We start from the raw sequence: 9732 nt of genomic DNA on the forward strand, positions 1-9732 counted from the left end.
TATATTTTCACATTAGTCATGTTGTAAAGAAGAATTAGAACAAATGGGAGAAACCACAAGTTTTTTTGAAAATATCCCACAAATAACACTGTTTTGAATGCCATAAATCAATATGAAAAAAATTGGCAAAATTGGATTTTGGTCAAAATAAAGGTAAAAAATATAACAACTTCATCTGTCAATTTCAATAATCTGTTTAAATTTCACCCTCTTGAGACCCACCTTACTTCTGCATGTAGTAATAAGCTTTTGTAATCACAGTCCAGGACCTGGCTTTTAATGAAGTTAATGATTTTGACAGTATCACAAAGCACAACGTCTAACTCTGGTGATTTTTTTTGGGCTATGAGTGCCTCCTGATGGATCATTCAGTAGATAAAAGTGATACATTCATTGCCCCCAGCTTTAACTTTTGCTACAAATCCAACATTCTTGCCCATCATTGCTCTAGCACTATGTGTACAATTTTTCCTTCTGTAAATCTTTATTTGTGAAAAATTCATCGACTTTAAGATATATAACCTTCCCTCTTGTGTACCCTTCCAAAGGGCAACAAAACAGTAATTCCTAATGTATGCTTCCTTCACAAACATATCTTACATAAAGTAACAACTGTGCCATGTTAGAAATATCAGTTGTTTTATCTAACTGAACTGCAAACTTTGGCCTGCCCTTAAGCCTGGTAATAAGCTGCTGGAATTGGTCATTACTAATTTCAGAAATTCTTTGGGAAACAGTATCATTCGATAAAGGAATTTACAAAATTTCTCCCCATACTTTTTCCCATGAACTATTTCTGACATTTTAATAGCAGCAGGTAAGACGAGATCTCCTATCCAGTACAGCTTATTAGTTTTTGCAATTAAGCTTTGTAAGATGCAAGTAAATACTTTTCGTTGACAGTAACAAATTTCTCAAAGCATTGTTTTCTTTATTTGAAGATTCTGAAAGTCATCCAAAATGTTCCTTTGGTTTATTGCAGTACACTGCATGCTTGGTACTCAGATGTCATTTAAGTTTGGCTGGTTTCATACTCTCTGCAGCCAAAACTGCATTACAAATTAAACAAAAAGGTTTTTCCACACCATCATCATGACTATAAGTAAATCCATATCGCAAAAATGATTCAACATATTTTCTTTTTCTTGTCAATTTAGGTGTACTACAACCTGGTAGTGAAGACTCTGTTGCATTGTCATCAGTATTTTTACCTCTTCTGTCTAAATTTAGCCACTTATCCATAACCAAAAAATATTTTTGTCCTGAAATATTTATCTCAAATATATACTAGCTTTACTTTATGAAATTACATTTGTTTGTGCTTAATTTTAAAAGTTAATGTTCACACTTACATACACATACTGTGGCGATGGTGGAGAAATATTATTGAAGGGCTTTTGTCATTACTCACTGCAATTAAACACTTATGTTTTTGTAAAAGGAGGTAACACCAATTTTAAAAATCAGACATTCTTTGGTTAAAATTAATTTATTTTTAATTTTCAACTTTCAGTTCATAAGCTTTTGAGTTTTAAATTTTCTCCCCCTCCTTCCCTGCCTCTCTCCCCATGGCATTTTGCAATCTGATAAAGGGTCTACATATATACTCCTATTAAACACATTTTCACATTAGTCATGTTCGTAAAGAAGAATTAGAACCAACAGGAGGAAATACAAGAAAGAAGAAACAAAACAGAAGGAAAAAAAGAGCAAATAGTATGCTTCAATCTGCATTCAAACTCCATAGTTCTTTCTCTGGATGTGGATAGCATTTTCCATCATAAGACTTTTGGAGATATCTTAGATCCTTGCATTGCTGAGAAGAGCTAAGTCTATCAAAGTTAGTCATCCTACAACATGGTTGTTACTGTGTACAACATTCTCCTGGTTCTGCTCACTTCACTCAGCATCAGTCCATACAAGTCTTTCCAGGTTTTTCTGAAGTCTGCTGGCTCATCATTTCTTATAGCACAATAGTATACCATTACATTCATATACCACAACTTGTTCAGCCATTCCCCAATTGATGGGCATCCCCTCAATTTCCAATTCTTTGCTACCACAGAAAGAGCAGCTATAAGTATTTTTGTACATGTAGGTCCTTTTCCCATTTTTATGATCTCTTTGGGATACCGACCTACTAGTGCTATTGCTGGATCAAAGCATACACACAATTTTATAGGCCTTTGGGCATAGTTCCAAATTGCTCTCCAGAATGGTTGGATCAGTTCACAACTCTACCAACAATGCAGTAGTGTTCAAATTTTCCCACATCTTCTCCAACAATCATCATTTTCTTGTTTTGTCATGTGGTACCTCAGAGTTATTTTGATTTGTATTTCTCTAATCAAAAGTGATTTAGAGTATTTTTTCATATGACTATAGACAGCTTTAATTTCTTCAACTGAAAACTGCTTGTTCATATCCTTTGACCATTTAAAATCAAACATTCTAACATAATCCAATCGAAAGATATACTAATTTGATACTTACATGCTGAAGAATGAGTAGCAAAATATTGTCTTAATTTTTCCATAATTAAACTTATGTTTTTATAACAGCAGAAAATTTTCTATGTACAGTAAAAACATTGCAATTCATAACATACAGTAGTCTTGAATCTGAGTTGAAGTGTTTCTGGCAGCATTCGTTGGCATTGTGTGGCATGACAGCATGAACAGTGCAAAGTGTGCATGTTGTATGTTCAGAACCAAGGCTGAAGTGAAATTGCACAATGCCACATGGGCAAGTGCTGCCAGAGACACCTTGGATTCATTACATGTTTGATTCTGAATTAATTTTTGGTCGTTGCATGTTCAGAAACCTTTTACTGTTGCCAAATTTTTCATGAGCCCCACATTCAGTTACTCCATATGGGGTTGCAACCCACAGTTTAAGAAGCACTGAATTAGAGGGTGTTTTGAAAGTGAAGAGATCTTAGTTAGCTCTATTATGTCTTTGGTAAGAAAATTTCACCCATCCCACTCAGTGGCAACTGGGATAAAGATTTTAAAATATTTTCTACCATTGATGTAAATGGTGGACTTTATAGTAGGCACTAAGTTACACAGGATGGCTAACATCTCAGAAATAGGTTTCAAAGAGACTTTGATCAAATACAGGAAGGTTCTTAAAAAGAAAGAAAGAAAGAAAGAAAGAAAGAAAGAAAGAAAGAAAGAAAGAAAGAAAGAAAGAAAGAAAGAAAGAAGGAAAGAAAGAGGGTCACTCCCAGTACTTTAAACCTGCTGCAGCCAAGACATGGAGGGGTGGGGTGGGGCAGGCAGTCCTGGCTAAAAGGTCAGGGTACCACTCTGTCTAGTTCATCCCTGCTCTTTATAAATGAAAAATGATGTGGAAATGCTTAGTCAGAAAACCAGACCTTGTGAGGAGATTAACTTCTTCCAATACTTCAAATTAGAGAGAAGGATGTTTTTGTTGTTGTATCTTAAAAAAATGCAATAGAATATTTTTACTCTATTATTTGCAAAGTCTGTAGGGTGGCAAGAATGTTTTGTTTAGAGGAATATATTGTTCCTACTTGTCAACTCAAACTAGATGCTGGGCTGATTTGTTAACAACTTTTTTTTTAAGCTAATAGGCACATATTCCACGAAGACAGCTGAATTAAGGAACTGAATTGATATAAAGGGGATTTTATGAGGTGGTTAATTGATGCCATTTGTGGGTAAAGGGCATAAATATATTGTATCAATAATGCTGTCATCATTTAAAGGTGGCCAGACAATGGAAGAGGAAGAATATTTTTGTGAACCAGACCTGGCTAGTCTGGGTAGATCCCAAGTGAAACTATGAGGTAAGCTGCTTGTCTTTAGTTTTGCCTGTATTTCCCTCCTCTTTTAGGACCCCTTTGTTGATATCCTCATACTGTTAGTGTGTGCCTTCTCTCTCCCACAATGCTTCATGCTCCGAATTTATCTTAACTTCCTATCAAAACTTAACTGTCCCATGTCCCATTTAGTCTGGCAAATCAACCTGCTAAAGGGATAAACGTGAATGTGTTTTTCTCTCTCTCTCTCGTTCTCTCTCTCTCTCTCTGTCTCTCTCTCTGTCTCTCTCTCTCTCTCTCTCTCTTCTCTCTCTCTCTCTCTCTCTCTCTCTCTCTCTCTCTCTCTCTCTCCTCCCTGAATTCCTATACCACTATATTACTTTTATTATTATTTGTTACCTTTTATACAGGCAATCCTCTCTTTTCACTGCTTCAAAGTTCACCATGCTGTTTGATTGAAATTGCCTAATAGGACTGGAGGATTATAGATCTAGACCCGGAAGAGCCCTGAGAGACCATTTAGCCCAATCCCCTCATCGGCAGATGTGGAAACTGAGGCCCAGAGAGGTTTGGTGATTTTGCCCAAGGTCATACAGGTAGTAAATGGCAGAAGCAAAATTCCAAATCCTAGCCTTGGCCTCTTGTCACTTTTCCCTGAGGTCCAAATAGGCCTCAGAATTTTTTACTTTACAGTAATCAGTTTTAGCATCTTCTTATACCCCAAATCAGTAAGAGGTTTTGCTCTTTCTCTAGTTTCCTTCCTTCTCAGTAGCAACTTCCCAGGGGAGCTTGGCATGACTAAATAGGCTTCCTGTACTTATCGACGTAGAACATAGAGCTTGGGAGTCACAAAGGAACTTGAAGATTCTTTTGAGCAACCCTCTCATTTTACAGAAGAGGAAACGCTAACAGCTTGTTGCTATTAACAGTGGCTTCAATTTACAATCCAGGAATGCAGAGCATCTAAAAGGGGTTACTAATGCACATCCTGTCTCCTCTGCTGAATTGTATTGTCAGCTCATTGTAGGTAGATACTATTCAGAGCCTCTCCCAGGCTCCCCTCGGTATCCTGGACATAGCAGGTGCTCAATAAATCTTTGTCCATTGATTTATTTGACATGACACAAGCCCTGTAATGCCCCTAAAATTATGCTTTTATTGGCTACGATGACACGAGAACAGATGACTACCAGGAAGTTTCCATTTCTACTGTGTATGAATCATGAAAATTTGTAGTATAAACCTTTATAACCTTGATAACTCTTATCATCTCCTTTGTCATTGTGATTTTATTTTCTTCTTGTCTAAATTACAGGAAAGAATTGCTGAATTGACAGTTTAGGTCTAACCTTCAGGAGCCACTTCTGTGTTGCTAGGGATGGGAGTAGGTGGTGAGTCGAGGGTGAGGGTAGGGGTACCATTCCCTTGTCCAACCAGGGGGCTCCTCTGCTTTGCATGTAGATGTGAAGTTGGGCCAAGTTCAGTCCTGGGAGAGCCTGACATGTAATGAGAGGTATTAGGTACCTTTTTCTCATACTCTTTGGATCATTAAAACCCCTACCCTGATGACTCTGGGGACAATTTTACTTAGAGCTGCTTATTAGGTTATGGCTCATATCCAGGATGTCCTCAAAAAGAGAGGAGTAAAAGATGTAATATGAATCAAGCATGAGGCAGGGGATTTATTCCGACACACAAAAAAGCTAAACATAAAAAAACTTATAAACCTACCCTATTCAGAACAAGATTTGGTACCTTAACTTATACTTATAAATTGGCTTGTAGGCTGACACACAAATCTCATCAGAACATAAAGCAGTTTGAAGGATTGTTTTGCCAAGTAGGTATTTTACTTTTCATCTCACCTCTGCACTACCCAAATGGTTTCAGGCACACATCTATTGGTAAAATAGCCAGGCTCAGGCCAGTCTTCTTGTTGGTGGCTGTCCTCTGTGATGCAAAAGCTTTCCTTTCCATGAGCTGCCTCCAACCCAAGTGATTCAAGTTTCCAGACCTCTCAGAGGCCACTAGGTGGGATAGAGATTTCACTGCTGGGCCTGGAGTCAGGAAGATCTGAATTCAAACCCAGCCTTAGATACTTACTAGTTTTGTCTGCCTCAGTGTCCTGAACTTTAAAATGGAAATAATAATAGTACCTAATTCCCAGGGTTGTTGATCAAATGAGACATAATTTGTAAAGTGCTTAACAGAGTGCCTGGCATATAGTGGGCACTTAATAAATAAGTATCCTTTACCTTTCCCTCTCAGTTTCAGAAAGCTACCTCTAAGCCTAGTTATCTTAGTATACTTACTTGCCTATAGGTTTGACCAGGCAGGGCAGGTGGTTTTGACACCAGGCCCATTTCTAAACCATGATGTCTACACTCTGGCCATTTTCCTCATTGCCTTCCCTCCAGAACTTGTACTCTGCCTCTGGGATCCTGTGGCTCCACACCTAACAAAGGGACTCCTTGTTATGTCACATGAGTCACATATATCTGGAAGGACCCCCTTCCCTTCCCTGAATGAAGCTTCCACATGGTGGCAAGGAAACAGGAATGTGGACTCATCATACTCTACGGGATGGCTTTTATTACATAGAAATGTTACCACCAGGGGACAGTAGTTCCTAAGTTATTCTATGAACAAGAAACATTTATTAAATATGCTATTGCAAGCCAGGAGGGAAAAAATAGATCAGGACAACTGGAAATGGCCCTGGATGCAGTGGCAGACCTTGGCCTTTTTAAACTAAGGTCTTTAATAGGTCTCAGTTTGACTGAGGTAAAGCCCATTCAGTAATAAGACTAGGAAAGAAATGAAGGAAAGAACGGTCTCTTTACTTAGTTAAAGAAAAAATCAATCTGAGAGGAGAAGACCCTCAGGGTTTCTGGCCAAAACAGAAACAATTGCTATTTACATTCACTCTAAGTCTTCTGGGCCCAAACAATGACCACTTGGGATTTGGGGGTGGAACCTATTGTTGGCCAATCAGTGAGAGGCCCAGTGATTTGGGTTTGAGGCATGGTCCTTAAGAAAAAATCTAGCTAGGTTCAGGCATCAAAATTTACCTTCCTTTGGGCAAAGCACCCACAGGTAAGGGCATGATACTTCATGAGGAGAGGAGAGGAGAGGTAGGGAGGGAAGGAGACAGGAAGGGAGAGGTAGAGGGGAAGGGAGGAGATTTTTTTTTTTGGCTGACAAAAATGATTATTTTTTAGCAATTAAATTGCTTTTTTTTAATCTTTAATGGTATTTTATCTTTATCTATATTACATGTAAAGATAGTTTTCAACATTCATTTTTCATAAGATTTTGAGTTCCAAATTTTTCTCCCCTCCACCTTCCCCTTTGCTCCCCAAGACAGCAAACAATCTGATATAGGTTACACATGTATAATTATGTTAACTAAACATATTTCCACATTAGTTATGTTGTGAAAGAAGAAACAGAACAAAAGGGAAAAACCACAAGAAAGAAAAAACAAAAAAAGTGAAAACAGTATGCTTCAATCTGCATTCAGACTACAGTAGCTCTTTCTCTGGATGTGGTTAGCATTTTCCATCATGAGTCTTTTGGAATTGTCTTAGATCGTTGTATTGCTGAAAAGAGCTAAGTGTATCACAATTGATTACTAAACAATGTTGCTGTTACTGTATACAATGTTCTCCTGGTTCTGCTCACTTCACTGAGAATCAGTTCATCCAAGTCTTTCCAGGTTTTTCTAAAATCTGCCTGGTCATCATTTCTTATAGAACAATAATAGTATTCCATTACATTCATATATTACAACTTGTCCAGCCATTTCCCAATTGATGAGGGCAACCCCTCAATTTCCAATTCTTTGCTAACATAGAAAGAGAAGCTATAAATATTTTTGTACATGTGGGTCCTTTTCCCATTTTTAAGATCTCTTTGGGATACAGACCTAGAAGTAGTATTGCTGGGTCAAAGGGTATGCACAGTTTTATAGACCTTTGGCCATAGTTCCAAATTGTTCTCTAGAATGGTTGGATCAATTCACAATTCACCAACAATGCATTAATGTTCCAATTTCCCCCATCTACAATATTCATCATTTTCCTTTTCTGTCATATTAACCAATCTGACAGGTGTGAGGTGGTACTGCAAGAGTTTTAATTTGCAATTTTCTAATCAATAGTGAAAAAGAGCATTTGAAAATGGCAATGCTTTGGGCAAAGATAAGTGAGGAAGTCAATGAGCACTTAAGTGCCTACTATATTCCAGGCATTATGCTAAGGAGGTGACTAATTCTGAGCAGTGGAGCATTTGGACAATTTCTTTACTTCTGTGTCTCTTTTCATCATAACCCTTGAGGCAAGCTGGTACTGAACCCACTAAGACTGAAACTACCTGAATCTAATTATGGATCTTACTATACGGCCTTGGACAAGTGATTTAAACTGTCTGGGCCTCAGTTTCCTCAACTGTTTAAAAAAAAAAAGAGGAGGGGGGAGGAAGCAAGGTTAGACCACATGATCTCTGTGACAAACAATCATATATGAGTTTTGCAGAAGTTATTTTAGGATAACATAAGAGGGGGACATTAAGTATAGTTAAATAACTTTCTTCCTAATCCCCATATTAGTAAATTACCTACCTCTCTTAGCCTCACTTTATTCGTCTGTAAAATAGAGATAATAATAGTACCAAGAGTACCTACCTCCCAAGGTTATTGTGAGGATAAAAAGAGATAATATATGGGAAGTGCTCGTCAAACCTTAAAATGTGCCAGCTAAAATGATTACATTTTCCATTATTAGTTGACTCTGAATTTATCGTCTGAAATCAAAAGCCCCTTCTAATAGTTTGTTTAAATTTTAGAAAGATAATGTCAAAACGCTTCCAGATAGATTATCTTGCAGCAGTTATTCAGTAGGGTGTAGGAATGTTCTGTTCATCTTGACTTTTCAAACCAATTAGAGAAAAAGATAGTTGTCTTTCTAGCAATAAGAGTTCCTTCCTCTTCACAAAGTAGAAGAGGAAAAGGAAGCTACAGGCAATGACTTCGTGTTATAATGTATCTCAGATATGTAATTTTCAGAACTTTTTCTTAAAGGGCCTGTATATGGAATTTGTTGTTCAATCATTTTTCAGTCTTGTCTGATTCTTTGTGACCCCATTTGGGGATTTCTTGGCAGAGATACTAGCATGGTTTGCCATTTCTTTCTGCAGCTCATTTTACAAATGAGGGAGCTGAGGGTTAAGTGACTTGCCTAGGGCAAGTAGCTATTAAAAGTACCTGAGGCTAGATTTGAACTCAGGAAGATGAATCTTCCTGATTCCAAGCCCAGTGCTCTATTCACTGTATCACCTAAGGGGCAGCTAGGTGGCCAGTGGATAGAGCACAGGCCCTGAAGTCAGGAGGACCTGAGTTCAAATCTGGTCTCAGACCAAACACTTGACACTTACTAGCTGTGTGACCCTGATTGCCTCACCAAAAAAGTAAAAATAAACAAACACTGTACCACCTAACTGCCCATTACACAGAACATTTTAAAGAAAACATAATGCATATTTTAAAATCAGATTTAAACTGACTGTAGTGATCTTTTGAGAAAATTCTAAGTATTTTATTTCATTGCATTTTCTTTGGAATCATCTGTGTTCAATGCAGATGTCCATTTTATTTTTATTTTTGCTATTATGCTAAAAGTTTGTGAGCTATTAGGGAAACTTGGGCTACCTTGGTGTTCATTTTTATTGCACACTTTACTCCTATGGGTCTAGAAAATTACAATAACAACAACCATTGCTAGCATTTATGTAGCACTTTAACATTTGCAAAGCTGCAATATGTTATTTTGTGATCCTCACTTGAAAAATACAAATTCAACAATTCTATTTAATTAAAGCTATCAAGCACTGATCCATTACATTTGATATTGATAGGACACAGTCATTTAAATCTTATAATTTTTAAT

Source organism: Phascolarctos cinereus, unplaced genomic scaffold (assembly GCF_003287225.1).
Source record: "Phascolarctos cinereus isolate Bilbo 61053 unplaced genomic scaffold, phaCin_HiC Scaffold_9;HRSCAF=440, whole genome shotgun sequence".
NCBI classification, from domain to species: Eukaryota; Metazoa; Chordata; class Mammalia; order Diprotodontia; family Phascolarctidae; genus Phascolarctos; species Phascolarctos cinereus.